Source organism: Pinus tabuliformis, chromosome 3_1, assembly GCF_031772625.1.
Source record: "Pinus tabuliformis cultivar Carrire ecotype Pingquan chromosome 3_1, CPIR1, whole genome shotgun sequence".
NCBI classification, from domain to species: Eukaryota; Viridiplantae; Streptophyta; class Pinopsida; order Pinales; family Pinaceae; genus Pinus; species Pinus tabuliformis.
The window spans coordinates 434,816,232-434,836,309 of record NC_142301.1 but is presented as its reverse complement, the minus strand read 5'-3'; the positions used below and the strand labels follow the sequence as shown (position 1 = coordinate 434,836,309).

At 39.5% G+C, this 20,078-nt stretch overlaps 1 protein-coding gene across 5 annotated transcripts in view; it reads right to left on the bottom strand.

Moving 5' to 3' along the window:
• LOC149187621 (uncharacterized) overlaps positions 1-5,119 on the bottom strand; it is a 227,300-nt gene extending 222,181 nt beyond the window's left edge. For all 5 annotated transcript variants that reach the window (XM_089411408.1, XM_089411409.1, XM_089411411.1 and 2 more), the window contains exon 1: positions 4,785-5,119. The gene's annotated coding sequence lies outside the window, so the exon portion shown is untranslated. The remainder of the gene's footprint in view (positions 1-4,784) is intronic.
• Between the last annotated feature and the right edge of the window lie 14,959 nt (positions 5,120-20,078).

The window sequence follows — 20,078 nt, the reverse complement described above, 5'->3', positions numbered from 1 at the left end:
TTTATAGCCTCCTTGGTTATGTGTTTTTGTTTTGATCTCTATATCATCATCGTGTATGTATTGGACAATGCATTGGGTGCCATTTTGATATAATGGATATATTCATGAGCCTACTTTGATCATATGTTGTTTTCTATCTATATTCTAATGCTGTGTGTTTGGAAACATGAATGAAAATCTTTAAAATTATGTGTTTTTATAAAAAATAAATATTTAATGTATTTTTTACAATGACCGAGTCATTGAAATCGAGCCGGCCGAGTCGATACCGAGTCGGAGTCGACCCTCGGCCAAGTCGGAGTCGGAGTCGGAGTTTTAAAACATTGGTATGTGCTAGTATTTCTTCCAGTGTTTATTTCTTCCGCAGTTTTATTTGTGTAGGTTGCAATGTGATTGATTCAGTGTTTTTTGTAGCAGTAAATAAATTGTTAAAAAATAATTTAACAATTAGGAGAATTATTTCCAGTTGTTGCAATAGGATTCAGGCCTCCGAATTTTCACAAAGGTTATTTGAAAAAGGTCATGTATTACATTGTAGTCAAAAGCTTAATGTACATGATGGTTTGTATGCCAAACATTTGAAAAATAGTGGGAGTTTCTGGCAAGTTGTGCTCCAAGAAATAAGACCTGTTATATCAAAAAAAAATCACAGTACTACTAGTTCGGCCTCCATATGCGTCTTTTTGCAAATCTTGAAAACCCCAGTGTACTATGGCAACTTCTCAACCTACGCAAAAGGATAAGTTTACCAAACAATCCCTTGACAAAACAAAGTCATCTAGTCTTAATAAAGACATCCAATCACTTATCTAGCTTCAATAATTGTAATAGACTCCTTCAGGGGTCGAAATCAATCTAAAAGCCTAGTAAACTAGAATGCATTATTTCCATGTCGATGACAATCTTTGACCTTTCTAGCAACCTTCGTTTGAGGGAACATATGGCCATTGGCTGCACAAACTCCTGCTGGAGCTAACCAGCCACAAAGCCTTCCCACCCAACCTTCAACACCTACTAACAAAATTTAGCAAAAAAACATTTGTACCTTCCTTAGACGTATATAATTCCCCGTCGTCCCTGTTGACCACTGGAGTGACACCTAATGATTATATGAAGACTCCATGCCCAAGGATGATCTAGAGGACACTTGTACCATCAGATATCATCAGTTAATAGAGTTTTTTAACTCTACTTCTATCTTCTCATCATCTTTCTTGTACCCAGATTCCACACTTTGCAGGGAATTGTAATAAGTGATACTAGTAATGATGAGTTTTTGAGTCTGTAACAGGCTGTTGGGACTCGATCAACAAATGAGTACACTTTGGAGTGCTTTTTTTTATCCAGTTAATTATCCCTTCTTTTCCAAAGGCGGATAATTTTCTGGGTTTTTTCACTCACTTTTTACCCCAAAGTCGGGGTGACGGTTTGAAGGTTGAACCCCTAACACATCTTGGTGTCTAGAACCAATATATATTACCATACTAGATCACACAAAAAAATTCGTGGAATTTGGTTAGGTCTAGGTAGTCATTTTTTAATTTTTTAGATTTTCCACAGGTCAAAAATTGCAAATAAAGTTGTATTTAAATTGTAATAAGTGTAGTCTAGAGAAGTTGTATGGGGTATGAGTAATGAAATTTACACCTCTCACCCTCAAAATTCTACTATGACACACTTTGATGGGTTAAAAATGTGTTTTGAACCCTCAAAACCCACTTTTCCTAAGTTTAGTGGGAAATTTGGCAATTAATTAAGTCAGAAATTAAATAAATAGAGAAAAATAAATATCCACGCATGCTAAATGTTGTGGAAATGAGGTGGAAAATTATGAAGGATTTAAAGTGAAGTCCCAAGGTGATGTGGACTCCTAAAATCAAGGAAAAGACGTACTCAAATAAAATCGAATTTCTGGTATTAAAGGAGAAAACTACTTGCTTGGAAATTCGAATTTGTAAAGTCAATGCACATTTGGGTGGATTTGAGACAATATTTGGTGGAGATTTTTGTGGGAAATTGTCCCCACATGGGTTACCACCCATATACATTTGTCATTCTATCATAAAATTCGAATTTGGCACAGAAGGGAAAAAAAAAATGATGTCCACTTGCCAGAATTCAATTTTTACACTTGGCATTGGAGCTCCATTCAACAAATTCGAATTTCACTTTGGGATTGTCACCTCATGCCACTTGTTTAATCACTTCTACATTGGAATTGGCTCCAATGCCATTTGCCATTGTCATTCTTCATTGGGATTTGCTCTCAACTTTCTATATAATAGAGCCATGGGCTCTCACATTGTATCATGTAATAGAGCTATTGTGCTTGAGGAGACTCTGCGGGATTGTATTCACTACTTGCAATATAATACAACAGTTTTGGGGGTAAAGCGTGATGGTGTTCTTCTCCTTGCATGTGTGGTATTTTTGACTTGTTGTTATGCTTCTGTTTATTTCTTCATTTCATTATTTCTTTCATGCTTGTTTCAAGTTATGTTAGTATGCAGTTATCTCATATTAGCATAAGAATTAATTATTTGCTTTAGGAAAAGAAATCTTCTAGTGGATAATAGATGTATCTCTAGGAATTCTTTCCACTGCACGTATTTAATTTCATGTCAATTTAATGATTTGTGGTGAAGTTTTGTAGATGAATTATTATTTGGTCAAGCTTTTCAAGCGTGAGGGGAAATTCTCGGAGGAATCAACCCATTCTTGAAAAATATTCAAGGAGAACCCGCATGTTTTGAATTCCAAAGTTTCATCTATATCTTATTTGTGTCTTGCAGGGATTCTTTCAAGTTTCTTAAAGCTTTTATTTCTTGCATCAAAATATCAAACTTGGAAAAATTTATTGTTTACGTATTGTACTTCATTTATCAATATCTAGCTATTTCAAAGAGCTAAGTCATGGCTAGTCAAAGAGGAGAGTTTGTTCATACTCTTTGGCCTAGCCTCTTGTAGATTATTTTTGTAACATATTTTGTTGTCATCTTGGTCTAACATTTGAGTTATTTTTTAATCCTTTTGACCAAGATAGTTTCCATGCTTTGATTTGTAGACTTATTCATCTCGAAAGCATTTATAATATCTTGTGTTAACAATTTAGTGTTTCACTTTTCAGGGTTATTTTGGCTTTCCATTTGAAAGCATTTCACTTCATTTTAAGTAAAATACAATTTCATTTCTTAAAGAGCAAATACTTGGAAGGCATTGGCTGTTTATCTATTTCATACTTATCTTATGATGGTTATTGCTCATATCATTTTTTTTGCTTATAAATCTTAAAAAGATAATCTATTTAACTCTAACAATTTTCCTAGAAGATAGCTAAAACAGAGAGAGTCGTGATTAGTGTGATAGCCCCTTCTCTTAGTTAACCTAACCTAGGAGATAGCTCAAACAGAGAGAGTCGGGATTAGTGTGATAGCCCCTTCTCTTAGTTCCCTGCCACCAACCACACCTTGTGGGATTGAAGGCTTTTTCTCACTGACTTGTAGGTAGGTGTAGGCGGCAAGGTAGTCCCCATAAGCATATCATCACTCAAGTGTGACAAGAATAATGCCCAATGAAGTAATTTAATATTACCCTGAAAACACAAACAAGAAACCTTCCTTTGAAGCCAGACATAGTAATTGTGATAGGAATGCTTAAAACCAAATTTGTGGCTTCTGATTGAACAATGATTCCTCTATAGATTCGTTCGTTTGTGGGGCTGCTTTGATCTACTCCATCGTTAGACCAAACTTCTTCCTAATTTCTAACCTTTTTTTATTTTAGTTGGAATGTGTTACCATGTTCTCCTCATCTGCGACACAATATGCATGGTACCATATGCATGGTACCCCCTCATCTGTGACACAATATGCATGGTACCCTAGTGGGTTAGCTCAATTGGTTAGAGCCAACTGTTTCAAGGCGGAGTTCACCACGAAGTCTATGGTTCTATTCTCGCTAAGGTTTGAGGCCAAATAAATCCCTGTGGATTATGCTATTGTGGTTGGCAATTGAACCACTCTCCATGGAGCTATTATGGGAAAGGTGGGCCCTGACATTTTTCTTGACAAAAAACACAAAATGCAAGGCAATTGCTTCATGTAAGATATGAGGACACACATTCTTCTTTTAGATGGGAACCTTATTTATTACAGATGCTAAACATAGAATTAAGCCGTCCCACCCTCCTCACTAAGACAAAGAATGAAACATTTTGTAATTTCAATAGTTGCCTGAAGGCTATATCAATATCAATAGCCACATCCAGCAAACCCCTGGCTGGGCATGCCCAGCAGGATTTGAACATAGATTATTGTCACAACAACCACTCCAAGTTACTGCAAAAGTACAGCCCGACAGACGATTAAAGGCGCATTCTTTCTCAATCACAGCTGGGAAAAAAGTGAAAGACGGCCATATTTTCATAAATTGAAATTCAAGATTAGAAATGCGAAACCTCAGCTTCCCAGCCACTGATAGAAAATCCATTCTACATAATTTAAGTTCACGTAATGGAAAACTCTGATTTTAGAAATAATTTACCCAGACAATACTGAACAGCAAAGAATGAGAGCAAACCGATTTCATTTGAAGAAAATCTATAATTTAAAAACAGTAACGAAAATGTTTTTGTTAATAAAGACTGAAAAGCTAGAATAATTTATAGCAGCGGCTAAAATGATCTAACTGTACTACCAAGCAACGATGTATTTGTCACCTAAAAGAGTAGTTGATATATCCTTCTAAGGTTAAATTTGAAAAACTGTTAAATTCTCCCGCGTTACCTGTAATGTTATGCTAAAAACTTCTCTGAGCAAGCACTCAGTGGGGTTGTGCCAGACCATAATTGGGAATTTTCACGCTCTTTTCCAGCAGTAACATCGCCATATGCAGGGAATGATTATCAATGACATAATAATGATTGGCATGATTTCATGGTCTCCTAGATAGGCCCATATGAGGGCATTGTTGCTGCCGTGTTTTTGTCAAATACGTCGAAATAGCTTGAAGAAAAAGAAAATGAAAATGAAAATGGATAAATACAACATCAATGCTCTACGGAAATCATGGTCTCCTAGATAGGCCCATATGAGGGCATTGTTGCTGCCGTGTTTTTGTCAAATACGTCGAAATAGCTTGAAGAAAATGAAAATGAAGATGAAAATGGATAAATACAACATCAATGCTCTACGGAAAGAAAAGAAGAAGAGAGCACCTCCGTGCCAGTCCGAGAATTTTACACATTTTCCTATTCAGATTTTTATTTTTTATTTTTTTTTCCGAATATCGATTAAGTGAAATGATTATACAGTCGGAGTTAATATATTGTAATTATTTTTTTAACTAAATTATTGACCATTATTGTGCGAATAAGATTAGAGATGTGGTAATATTTAATATTTTGAATCAAAACAAAATATAATAAAAAAATAATAATAATATTTTTGAATTTTAATTCATGGTTACGTGGTTTATTTAAAAGTAAATAGTTAAACTAATTTAAATATATTTTATTTTGGGATCTACTAAGTTTCAGAGGATTAAATCTCTTTTTAACAGTGTGAAGAAAAAAAAATGGATCCCTCTCAACACTTGTAGATTAGGAGTTAATATAGATCTAAGTTAGTATAGGCTTATAATTATTTTTTCATTTAATTATGTATTAAAAAAAATCAAAACAAAAATTTTTCAATAAAAAATATATTTTTAATTTATAAAAAAATATTTTTTTATGAGTGGAGTTAATGATAAATTCATTTTTATTTAGTTTTAATTAGTGCTAGTTAGATTAAAATATTTTTTAAATTGAAAATTTCAACTTTTGAAATCATCATATATTGAATGAATAAATGAATGATATTTTAACTTCCACTAGACTAAAAATACTCTATGGGACCCCAGCTTCCATTTTTTTCGTCTTTTGCAATTCAATCATTTTCTTATTCAAAGTGATGATGAGTTGACCCAACTTTCTAACAGTCCCCTCGCTGCAAAGACAATGCAAAGGGACTAATGCTAATATATTGTCATAATTGTCCTTGATGTCTTTGAAAGCATCACATTCTAAAGGAAATGTTTTTCTGGTTCCATTGCCCCATAATTGCAAAAGTACACACTCGATCTTCCCTAGCTTTTTTAGGTCTTTTCCACCGTCCCATTTCACACCAAAGTTGATGCGAGTTAGTTCTTAATTGAGCAATAAGAATCTTTGCTCTCCACGAAATGCTAGCTCCAATGTACTCTTTTTTATGGAGATCACAAGTGGGGTTGAATTCCTCAACATATTACTTCTTCTTTCTGACCAACTATTTTCCCCATATATGCTTACGAAACTTCTCCATAACAAAATTATTTAACTCCTTGCTATTTGAGGGACAAACATTGAGGTAGATATCCCATTTTTGCATCCATTTTTTGTTTTGTCTCATCCATGTTATCTTGCTTTCACTCGTGCCTTCATCGAAGATAACTTTAGGTCGTCTACCTACCCCTAGTTGCTCAATTCTTTTTAGATATCTTATAAGACGCACCATAAAAATTGCTTCGATGGGAGTTGCTCCTGTTTCTCCTGTTTCAGTCAACATTATCTCATAAGGAATCGAACTTTTTATTTTGAACTTGTTGGTGATCATACATTTTTGGATTTTCTCAATTTGTTTCCATTTTGAGGCGAGGGTACTGCTAGCCCATAATTGACACCAATATAGTAACACTGGATAAACTAGGAGTCCAAAAAGTACTTTAGTCATTTTCCAATTCCTTAACTTTGTCTTTCTACATCTATTTTGAAGAGCATATAATGTTTTCCACCCTCCTAAAATTCTCTTTTTCCTGCAATCCTCCTGATTAAGCTTGTTGTTGAAATCAATCTCAAGGTACTTGTAATCTTTAACTTCTTCAAGAATGTTACCCTCAAAGAAGAACGTGTGTTGACTCTACTTCCTTGTATTTGTCAAATGATCTTAGCTAGAGTGGTTTGGTGAACTATATGTTTCGCCTTGTTAGTTGCATTTATGAATAGTTGTATCGAGTGTAGTAGTAACAACTAATCTATAGAAGTTATTGATTCTATTAAAGCCTCTCTTATGCATTACATATGTTGTGCTCTATTTGTTAGTGCATAATAATGATGATTCACCACATTTTGTCTAGTATCAGTGGAGATATAAACTCTACCATGTAGGCTAACTAATAGACTAAATAGCCTTTTTGGATTTTAACCAAAATCTAGACACAAAAAAAAAATCGTAGAATTCTAGTGCTCCAAGGGTTTTTCACGGTGTTGAATCCATTTATTCATTCTAAAATGTACTTTAAGCAACAAAAAACACAATCTTGCTTGAAATTGTATGGTTGGATTCTAGTGAGAAAAGTCATTTCCTTTATAAGTTAGATTGTGCCTAAACTCTACGTGCATTGGAAGAATAAGCGACAGATATAAACTCTACATGTGTTGGAAGAATAAACACCACAATGATCCACATAACCTCCTTAGATTCACATAATCTCTTTGGAAATTATGAATGCCCCATACTCTACATGCGTTGGAAAATAAGCAGCACATATAAACTCTACATGTGTTGGAAGAATAAGCAGTGATCCAGGTAATCCTTAGATCTACACAATCTCTTTGGAAATTGTCAATACCATGTATTCTCTTTCAACACTTCAATTGATTTTTACTAGCATTCAAGGCATCTGATTCTATTCATTACTCTCATTTATTATTTAATGATATTATTTTGATTATAATAAATATTATGGCGCCGAGAGGCACATTCTACAACCCAATGTGAGGGCGATGTTTACTACGAGAGACATATTCTACAAATCAGTATGAGGGCAACATGGGATTATGTATGTGCTCAACATGGAGTTGACACATGTCCCTCTTAAAATAAAAAGAAAATATGGCTGAAAGAAATATTTGGTTCAGCCCAATCTATGGTCGAGTGGTACGTGAAAGTCTCTGACTTGGTTGCTTTTGCATATGTTAATAAGAGATTTTTTCCCTTGTATTTCATGAGTATTTATACTTGTTATTATGTGGCTTTGATGGTTGTTTTATCATTGTTATTATTCTAGTTATATGTTGGTTATAAGAATGGTTTTATGACATACTTTAGCCATGGCTCTAAGCATGTCTTGATTAGTAAAAGAATGGTTAATGAATGTATGCCTAATAGATGATAATGCACCTATTGAGAGCGTTAGGGTCCTATAATTTATAGGATCTCAAGGTGATTGAGTATTTTATCTCATAAATCTCATATTGTAAATAAATGTCAATCTGCAAATGATTTCCAAAAAAAATAAAAGTAGAATAAAAATGAAAAGAGGTTTATAAATACAAAATATTGAAAAAGAATAAAAGATAGAACCCCATCAAAAGAAAGAAAAAGAAAAAGAAAATAATACTGAAAGTGTTGCAAATCTAAATGTCACTATTGATAGATAGTTATCTTCATGATTCATAAATAAAGGTTGCGTGCAGCTTGTTTAAAATGCCACAATGACTAGTTATTTGTTTAATCATAAAGTATAATCATGATTAAACATGTTTGAATTTCTGTAAATTAGATCAGAGAATAAAGATTTGCCAAACAGTTTAATCTTGGTAAATCAGTAGTTAGGTAGAAAATGACATTGATTCCACTGTTTAATCTGAATCAATAGGAGAAATAAGTGATAGGATTTAAGTAGTTTTTTATTTTCATAAAAGAAAATAATTATGGGTTTGTTAGTCTAAATGCACCATTTAAAAAAAATAAAAATGTTAGCTTAGTTAAAGGGTAGGCATAAATAGTTGGTTTTGACAAATGTATTTATGTTCCCTTTACCCTAAGTCTTAGTGACAGTGTAAAGGAAAGGCACGAGGGGATAAAGTGTTTTTGACATGTTTTATAACCCGCACGATGGGATAAAGTGTTTTTGACATGTTTTATAACCCAAATATTATCCTAAGTTTCAAAATAAATGTCAAAGGTGCATATGGACAAAAGTTTGTTTTGTCGTTTACGGTTAAAATTGGCCACAGTCAAAGCACTGGGATCCTCTTACCTTTCGGATCAACGACACTCATTTGTTTTCGCCCCCCCCCCCCCCCTCCATCCTAGCTTTGCCGCCGGGGGGAGTCCGAAAAGGCAGTATTCCTCATCGGGCCCCATCACTATGTGGCGTCCTCTTTGTATTTCACACCCCCCCAACCGATACCACTTACTGCCTTCTACCCCCTCCAAAAATCGTTTTCTCCCTCAGCGCTTTATCATGCCCCTACCAGACACCTCTGCCACTCTTGTCGCTCCACGTTTCATGGTCATTGCCCAATTAAATGCCTTCCCGACAAAATTAACGTCGACCATTAAATTTTCCTTCCCGGATGACTGTTCGACTTCAATGGTCCCGTGCCAACCTCCAATGGAAATTTCCATCCTCCCTTAAAAAAAAACCTTGAACCGTCTTCCTTGTCCCTTTCACTATCTTATTCTCCATAATTCCAATGTTTTCTTTGCAAAGTGACCAGTTTCAAAAATTATTGAAGCAGATAAAATTGTCAGCATTCTGTCTCCCTTCCCCTGATGGCTCACAACCTGAAATTTGCTCCTAGTAAGATTTTCCTTCCATCATTGTTATCATTCACTAATCTAAATATGCCTCCAAAGGGAAAGAACCAAGAGAAACATGTTAATCCACTAATCCCTCCATCTATAGACTTAGATCATATTCCATTAGCTGATAGGGATTACAGGATCAGTGAGACATAGTGTGATTGTGAATTTTTGGAGCTTTATTGTTGGCTCGAGGATAAGCATGTTGATAAAACATATGAAATTGGACTCTCAGTGTCCAATCTTTCTCACTATATTTTCCCCCTAACCTTCCATGACCCTGAATTCACCAGGAAATGCCAAGTTTGCTATGTTCCCAGCCAAAGAGCTATTATGACTATGAAAATTCTATCACTACAACAACTGATTTATTTTTCCTAATTATTCTTCAATAAGTTATTTATGAGATCGCTTTAGTAAATATTAAAATAAACTCTACTACAAATATCACACCATAGAACAAAAACAAAACATGCATAAAAATCAAACACATAAACACAGTTATTTTTGGACAAATGTCCTCGGAAAAACTCAATGTGGGAAAACTGATGCAGCAGAGGAGGATTTTATTAATCAACTTTTCATGAGTACAACTCGGTGCCAAACATGCTCACCCAATAGTGATAATTTCTCCAACACCTCCCTCAGTCTCAGCGTCAACGTTTCTGGCCTCTACGCAACTGCCAAACCCTCTACGTCAACTCCTGCCTCTCTGCATCAGCAATGGGCCTCTCTACGTCACCCACGCAGGCCCTCTAGTGACTGCACAGTCCTGTTGCCTCTGTGTTTGCCTCTCTGATCTTCTGGTATTGTTCCTGCCTCTCTGTTCCGTACTCGTTACCTCTTGCTGCAATCTAGCCTTCTAGTTCGAATTTCTCAGCAAACCCCGCTCCTGAAATCAAACTAGCTGGTCTCCCTCAGTATATCTCCAACTGACCCTCAACTCCCCTTTTATACTTTTCCAGTTGATGAATCAACGACCGAGATTAAGTCCCTAATCAACGACTAAGATTAAAATAGACTTGATCCTTATCTTGTGGAAGCTTTTCATCCTTATCTTTATTAACGCCCATTAATATTTTTATTTCCCTAAATTTAGACTTAGGAACTCATTAAAAATATTAATTATTTTAATAACTCTTCATCCGAATGGATTTTTCCAAAACTATTTTTGGGTTTTTGAGATCTCATGTGCTTTAGCCTCTCCACCAATTTTCATGACTAGATCACATCCGATGCTACCTCAAATCAACACTCCCTCTCAGTGAGGAAGGTGCTCTAGTAATACTCCACACTGAGCATCACTCTGATTATATGGCACCGGTTCCTATGCTGATTTTAGGCCTTCTCACCCAACATCCTCTGCACTTCTGCATCCTATATTGCTGCCCATGGCTCTGTTACTGCCATGGTTGCATCTGTACGACAACTTCCTCTGCATCCGTGCTGTTGTTGGTCCTTCTTCCCAACACTGCATCTGCACTGCAACCTCTTCTCATTATGCTGCATCGTGCTACTGCACTGCAAAATCATACCCATTTCTGCTGCTAAAATGTATTCTTTATCATCCTCATATTCTCCCTGAAATAATCAAACTTTGTTCCTCCAAGGGCATTGGTAAGAATGGCTACCACCTATTCTCCTGTAGGAGTGTAGCTCAACTGTACAGCTCCTTGTTGGACATAGTCTCTGATAAAGTGACACCGAATATCAATGTGCTTTGACCAATCGTGAAATACTAGATTCTCATAGAGCTTGATGCAACTCTGATTATCACACATGATCCTGGTCGCCTCCATCTTTCTTCTGAATAGGTTCACAAGTAGTTTTCTAAGCCATATGGATTTGCACGAAGTTGTGCTTGCAGCCATATATTTTGCTTCAGTTGAGCTTAGAGCTATAGATTTCTCTTTCCTACTGCACCAGGAGGTCATTCCCGATCCAATGTTGAAACAGTACCCAGAAGTACTTTTCCGGTCTACTGAACTTCCTGCCCAATATGCATCAGTAAATCCACTCAATTTAATATCCTTACTCCTGGTGTACAAGAGTCCATAATCGAATGTTCCCTGTAAATATCTAAGGACATGTTTGGTTGTTTCCCAATGCGGCCTCTTTGGTTCCACCATGAATTGACTGAGAGTGTTGACAGCGTAACAAATGTCTGGCTTTGTATTGACCAGATACATCAAGGATCCTATGAGCTGCTTGTATAAGGTGGGATCAACATCCTTGTCTTCTGATGCATCAATTTTCTTCAAGTTGGTGATCATTGGAGTAGCCATGGGTCTACAATCCTGCATCCTGAATCTCTTCAGAATTTTTGTAGCATATCTCCCTTATCCAAGGAAGATTTGCCCCTTTTGCTGCCAAATTTCCAACCCCAGGAAATAATGCATTTGTCCCAAATCCTTCATGTCGAATTTTGCTAGCTAGATTCTTCTTGCAGTCCTCGATGAGCCCGGATGATCATGTCAAGAAGAGATCATCCACATATAATACTAGGATTATAGGCTCGTTCTCTACAACCAGATAGTAGAGATTTAGATCTATGTCACTCTTGACAAACCCCATCTTTTGCAAGTAGCCATCAATTCAACCATACCACGCTCTAGGTGCCTGTTTCAGCCCATACAAGGCTTTCTTCAATCTGCATACATGAGACTTCTTCTCATGTGTCTCAAAGCCTTTTGTTTATTCAATGTATACCTCCTCTTCTATCACCCCATTCAGGAATTTCGTTTTGACATCCATATGATGAATCTTCCATCCCATCTGTGCTGCAAGAGATATCACGGTTCTAATGGATGTATACCTGCCTACTAGGGCGAAGGTCTCTTCATAGTCAATTCCTTCCTTCTGAGCATACCCCTTAGCCACAAACCTGGCTTTGTATTTTTCCACACTGTCGTCTGCAGCATATTTAATCTTGTAGATCCATCTTGAACCTACCTCCGATCTGTCTTGAGGCCTCGGCATTACCTCCCAGACGTTGTTCACCATTATAAAGTTGTATTCCTCTACCATCACGTCCAACCAAACCTGATGTTGAGCAACCTCCTAAAAAATGGCAGTATTCCCATCCTGAGCCACTAATGCTTGATATCTATCTAGTTGTTTTCACTCCCCTTTATTGTTTCTTGGTGCACCAATGAAATCCTCTGCATCTTGCGGAATCTAACAAAGTTCCCTACTAGTTCTTCCTCTGGTGGCAGGGGCTTTTGTTAGCTCCTCCTCCTCATGTGATTCTTCCTATTCCGAGGAAGAATTCTTGACTTCCATTGGTTGAAGTGGTTTGACCAATGGCTCATCTTTTGATTACTCCTCGGAAGGCATTTCTCGAGACTTTCTTAAGGCCCTATCCTCCATGAACTTCACATCTCGTCAAGCTACTACCTTCCTGCTCCCTGGAAGATAGATTCCATATGCCTTAGCGTTCTCACTATATCCCACTAGATATCCTTTCTCTGCAGTTTGATCCATCTTCTTCCTCTTTTCCTCGGGTATGTGACAATATGCTAAGCTCCCAAATATCTTGAAATGACTGACTTCAGGTGTCTTCCCTGTGAAGACTTTCTCTGGAGTAATCTTTCCCAATGCCCAATGAGGAGTTCTATTCTGAACATTGACTGTCGTTTTGCATGCTTCTGCCCACAAGAATTTTGGCATATCCTGATCATACATAATGGCCTTGGTTGCTTCCACGATAGTTTGGTTCTTCCTTTCTGCTACTCCATTATGCTCCGGATTGTACGGAGCTGTCCACTCTCTTATGATGCCCTCACTAGCACAAAAGTCTGTGAAGTCCTTTATGACATATTCTCCACCATTATTTGAGCGCAAAACTTTTATGTTCTTTCCAGTCAGGTTCTCCACTAGAGCCTTGAACTCTTTGAATTGACAAAAAACCTTATCCTTGGTTTTCAGAAAATAAATCCAAGTTTTCCTAGAGTGGTCATCGATGAAGGTGACAAAGTATTTGGCACCATTAAGAGCTTTAGTGGACATTGGTCCACAGATATCTGAGTGTATCAATCCTAGTACACTCTTGGCCTTGTTTTTACTTCTAGGAAATGTTGCTTTGGCATACTTGCCCAGAGCACATCCTCTGCATACATCATCTCTTTCTGTACTAAGATCTGGAACTCCTATTACAATTTTCCTAAGAAATTTTAGCGCCCCATGGTGCAAGTGTCCCATTCGTCTATGCCATAGTTCATTCAGATCCTTGTCCCCGTGATTGCTTATCAATGCCATTGGTGATTCTAGTTGTAACCTACACAACATGTTATTCCTGATTCTGACCTGCACTTTCTATTTCCAGCTTGGGTGTTTGACGTAACTTTCTCCTTGATGAAGAAAACGTCATAGCCCTTGCTTTGAAGTTGTGATACGGAAAGTAAGTTCATCCGTAGTCCTGGCACATGTAGCACATTGGTGGCCCGGAACCGCTCTTCTGTTTATGTTTGAAACACTGTGGTCCCCTTTCCTACTAGAGTACACTTTGCCTTATTCCCCATGCTGATCTGAAAATTCATCCTTTCCTCCAAATACTCAGAGAAAAATTCTTAGATTCTTGTCATATGCTAGGAGGCTCCACTGTCTTATACCATACCTCAGATGATGCCGAGCTTGTTATACAAGCAACTTTGTTATGCTCTTAACCTGCAAAATAATACCCAGATACAGAATATGCGAAGAAAAGATACCTAGAACACAGAATATGCGAAGAAAAGATACCCAGAACACAGAATAGCAATGATTTTATTATTCAAAGAGCAATGTTCACATGCCTCTTCAAGGGGGCAACCTCCAATAGAGCAGAGCTCGATTACAAAATAAGACACGATGCTCCTCGTAGGGAGTCTCTATCCTTTATATATGACTCATACATGCAATACCACGGGCCAATACCGTGGGTTTTATTAATACCATCTATCTAATACTACGGCCCATTTGCAACTAACTATGGTCCCGTCATTAATTGCGGGTTAACCACTTACAAATATTAATATGGGCTTTATTGACTCTTGACTATGACGTGATCCCATGACATAAATAAGGGGGTTAGGGTGGGACCCTAACATGCCCTCCCCCTTAAGACTAGCCTTGTCCTCAAGGCTGAAGCTGCGGAAACTGCTGAAGAATAGTGGCTGGTTCCCAAGTTGCATCTTCCGGAGAGGTGTCTTTCCATTTGACGAGGACTTCCTTAATCATGCGGCCGCGCAGGTGCTTGTCTCGTGTGTCTAGAACCTGTTCGGGTTGAAGCCAGATTGACCCTTCTTCGTCCAATTCAGGTAGACTGGTTTGAATTCGGCAATTGTTCCCAATCACTTTCTTGAGGCACGATACATGGAAAACTGGATGGATTTTTGCCGTAGGTGGCAAAGCCAACTTGTAAGCCACTTCTCCAATGCGCTGAAGTACTTGGTATGGTCCGTAGAATTTTGGAGAGAGCTTTTGACAACCCTTGTCTTTGAGTGATGTTTGCTTATATGGTTGCAGCCTCAAAAAGACCTGATCCCCTTCTTGAAATTGGCGCTCTGAGCGATGTTGGTCGGCCTGTTGCTTCATGCGGTTCTGAGCTTGATGAAGATTCTCGCGAAGATGGGTGAGCATGGTTGCGCGGTGTTGTAGGAGTTGATCCACTGCTTGTACCTTGAGATAAGAAGTAGGGGAAGGCGGAGGTTGACCATAGACTGCTTCATAGGGAGTCATTTTGGTGGTGGCATGATAGTTGGTGTTATACCACCATTCAGCCAGAGGTAACCACTGTGCCCAAAGGTGTTGCTTTTCTGAAGTGAAACACCTAAGGTAGGTTTCTAGACATTTGTTGACGGCTTCAGTTTGACCATCTGTTTGCGGATGATATGAAGTACTGAGTTTGAGTTGAGTGCCTTGTATTCTGAAGAGTTCCTACCAAAAATTGTTGGTGAAGATCGGGTCGCGGTCGGACACTATAGAAGTGGGCATGCCATGTAATTTGAAGATCTGATCCATGAAAGATTGAGCAACCAAAGTTGGTGTAAACGGGTGGGGTAGGGCGCAGAAATGAGCATACTTTGACAGTCGGTCCACAACCACCATGATGACTGACTTGTTCCCTGACTTTGGAAGACCTGTAATGAAATCCATAGAAACCTCCGTCCAAATTGATGCCGGAATGGGCAATGGTTGTAATGTGCCTGGTGTGTTGACGGTTTCCCCTTTGTGGCATTGACAGACATCACATTCTGCTACGAAAGTAAGGATGTCCTTTTTCATGCCTATCCAAAAGAATGATCTTTTGGTGCGAGCATACGTCTTCTGAAAGCCCGAATGTCCTGCAATGGGAGATGAGTGCAATTCTGCCAAAATGTGACTTTTGAGGGTGGATGTTGGTGATATTACGACTCTGTCCTTGTAGCGAAGAATATCATTATGCCACGAGTAGCCCTTGCTGGAATTAGGATCTACCTGCAATTGAGAAATGAGTTGGGAGAGCCCTGGGTGTGAAAACCATTCCCTGCCAGCCTCTTCAATCCAGTCTAGAATGGGAAGGGAAATTGCGAGCAGAGTACTTTCCTCCTCAAATTGGCGTGATAATGCATCTGCTACACTGTTGTCTTTCCCTTTCTTGTAAATGATCTCATAATCATATCCCATCATTTTGGCTAACCATTTATTTTGTTGTGGGGAGGATAGGCGTTGCTCCAAAAAATATTTAAGACTGTGATGATCTGTGCGGATTTGGAAACGTCGCCCCAATAAGTAAGGTCGCCAGGTCTCGACTGCATTTAAGATGGCCATCATTTCCTTCTCGTAGGTAGATTGGCCCAGATTCCTCCCACTGAGTTGTTGGCTTGTGAAGGCCAATGGTCGCCCTTCCTGCATTAAGACCGCCCCAATACTTGTACCCGAAGCATCACATTCAATGACAAAGGATTTGGTGAAGTCAGGTAGTGCTAAGACTGGAGTGGAACACATGGCGTTTTTTAGAGCGGTAAATGCCTGTTGTGCTTCCTCGTTCCAGAAGAAGGAATTTTTCTTTAGGAGTTGAGTGAGGGGCTTCGCTATGCGGCCATAGTTGCGGACAAATTTACGATAATAGCCTGTGAGACCCAAAAATCCTCTCAAGCTCTTCAAGGTCTTAGGTTGAGGCCATTCTTGCATTGCCTAGATCTTTTTGGGGTCCACCTTGACACCTTCACGCCCCACAATGTGGCCCAAATACTCAACTTCTTCCATGCCAAACGAACACTTAGACATCTTGACAAATAACTTATGCTTGCGGAGCAGTTGCAAGAGTAGATCTACATGCTGAAGATGTGCCGCCCAAGTGCCACTATAGATGAGAATGTCATCGAAGAAGACAAGGACAAATTTTCTGAGATATGGTTTGAGGATGTGATTCATAAGACTCTGAAAAGTAGAAGGGGCATTACAGAGACCAAATGGCATGACCAGGAACTCATAATGGACTTCATGAGTTCTGAAAGCCGTCTTGGGAATGTCGACTTCCTTCATGCAAATTTGGTGGTAGCCGGAGGGAAGATCCAACTTAGTGAAGAATTGAGCCCCATTGAGTTCGTCCAGCAAATCGTCAACCACCGGGATGGGAAATTTATCTTTGACTGTCAACTTGTTGAGGGCCCTGAAGTCGGGACACATCCGCCACTCCCCATCTTTCTTGAGGACCATGACCACTGGGGATGAATAAGGACTAATGCTGGGACGAATGACACCTGCTTCCAACAATTCCTTGATGATTTTTTCTATTTCATTCTTTTGGGTGAACGGATATCTGTATGGTCGCACATTTGGGGGTTGGGCCCCTAGAACCAAGGTGATGCTATGATCATGTTCCCCTCGCGAGGGTGGAAGCTCATGAGGCTTGTCAAAGACCATCCGATGGTTATTTAAAATCTGCTGCATCTCAGGATGAATTGGCAGAGACATGGTTTCAACTACCTGGATGGCATTAAATTGAGCTACCACTCCATGATGGCCCTTTTTTAACAATTTTTCCATCCTATGCGAGCTGATGACAGAGGGGGCTCCCGCCTGGAGTCCACGGAGGGTATGTGTGGAGTTGTTCTGCTTAAAACTCATATATAACTCCTGGAAATCCATTGTGATTGGCCCAAGAGTGCGGAGCCATTCAGCGCCTAGGACAATGTCGCAACCCCCCATGTGTATGGCAAACATGTGGGTTTTCAACTGATAATCCCCCATTTGAACTTTGACATTTTCACAGCGGCCTTCACATTTCATTGTGCCCCAATCTGCAATTTGGACTTGGAAGTTAGAAACTGCCCGTACAAAACAATGCGCTGCTTCGGCGATTTTTTGATGCATGAAATTATGGGTACTTCCACTATCAATCAAGACTACTACTGGGCGATGTTTAAGAAAACCCCTGATTTTGAGGGTTTGAGGGGAAGAAATTCCTGCCAACGCATTTAGCGAAATAACTGGTTCGTCAGATACAATCTCCTTTTGGTTGTCTTCTTCGATCGCCTCCTGTTCCTCAAGTGGTGGATCTTCCTCGGTGGAACTGTAGTCAGTGGCATCTATTTGAAAAAACTTGGGCTCCTTGCATTTATGACCCGGGGAATATTTTTCATCACAGTAGTAACATAGTCCTTGCTTCCTTCTTTCAGCCATTTCCGCAGGTGACACCTTTTGAACCTTAAGTGTCTGAGTTGTGTTGGGAGCTTGTGGGGGACGACCTTTAGCGGGGAAGTTGGGGCGGCTGGATTGGGCTGTTAATGCACGTTCCACCTTACGAGCTACCTGGCAAGCCTCTGTCCACGTGGGAGGGTGGTGGAGTAGAACTTGAGCTTTGATGGCTTCTTTAAGACTGCTGATAAAACATTCCATGTAGAACTCATCTGTGAGACCCTTAGTGCGGAAGGCTAAGGCTTCAAAAGCGGTAATATATTCATCCACTGTACCCATCTGTCGGAGCTTAGTGAGACGCCCCAAAAAAGAGTCTTCCTGTTCAAAGCGATTTCGAAGAGCTTTGGTAAATTGGGCCCAATTCTGAAAAGGTCCATTGCAACGCTGATGCCATTCCCCCCATTGCCATCGTTCATTGTCCAAGTACATGGTCCCCACCATAAGCTTAGTCCCCTCATCTAGGATATGATTCAATTTGAAATACTGCTCCATTTTTGCTAGCCATGCAGACGTGTGAGAACCGTCAAATTTATGCATATCCAACTTGGGAGGTCGCTGACTGGGTGGTGGATGGGTGTGCCAGACGTGAGGAGAGTGGCTAGACTCACCCTCATGGTATTCATGGCCCTTATACGCCTCCTCGTGGGCTGGCTCCTTACCCTTCGAGAGTGCTAGTTGTACCTGGAGACTTAGTCCACGAATCTCAATTTGGATGGAGGTCACAGTGTCTTCAATTTTGTCCATCCTTTCATTGGCCATCGCTTGAGCGCGAGTTTCTACCATACACCAACCTGATGAAAAATTGGGACCGCCTAAAAATTTTTACTAATAAATTGAATGGTACCACCTTGCTCAGCTCGTCGTCCTGATTCTGATGGGCTAGATCACCAATAAGCGCCCCGGAAGATCTCAGACTCTTTTTTTTTTTTTTTTGGAAAACTCCTAATGGAGTTTTACTCCTTCTTGATCAATACTGCAGTCGCCAAATCCTCAAAATGTCAATGCTGCCAAAAGTCCTGCGAAAAGTATTCCCCTATATAGGAACCCTACACAACAACTCCGATCTAGTGGATCTGAGAGATCTGAATGGTGGAACAACTGCTGCTGCGAATCTGATGGAGCTGCGGGACTGATGTCTGCTGCTGCAGCACGTCTTTGCACACGCGGATCTGATGTGTGATCCCCGATAGAAAAAGGAACTATGGTCTAGAGGAGTGTCAAGTGCTACAGATCGCAATATACATAAGGGTCTGACAGTAGTACTCGGCCCAATGTTTCAGGGCTCTAACTAAGGAGGATCGACCGTACCCTTAGCCGTACAACCCGACTACCCTATCGTACGGGCGAGTAATCTCTCCGAGTGTTGTTCTCGGTGTACTGTATCTACAAGACGACCGAAGGTTTATCTATGGCGAGGTTTCAAGGGAGCCTAGGGGGCTTCCTATATACCCAGAGGGTACGTAGAAGACAGTCCGTGCGCGGTTCTGTCTAATGCGCTACTACTCGAAGGGGTATCCACAGGGGTTACAAGGGAGTCCAACAGACGTGACCACCTCTTGTATTTCTTGCGTGCATGCCTCCCCAAATCCGCAGGTTTATGCGCTCAACGACAGATCCCGTGGTTTAAAGACGCCGGAACACGTCTCTAGCCAAAAAAAATTTTGCTAAAAATTGGAGATCCCACCGAGCCCTGGAAAGTGCTCTGATACCACTTGTTATGCTCTTAACCTGCAAAATAATACCCAGATACAGAATATGCGAAGAAAAGATACCCAGAACATAGCATAGCAATGATTTTATTATTCAAAG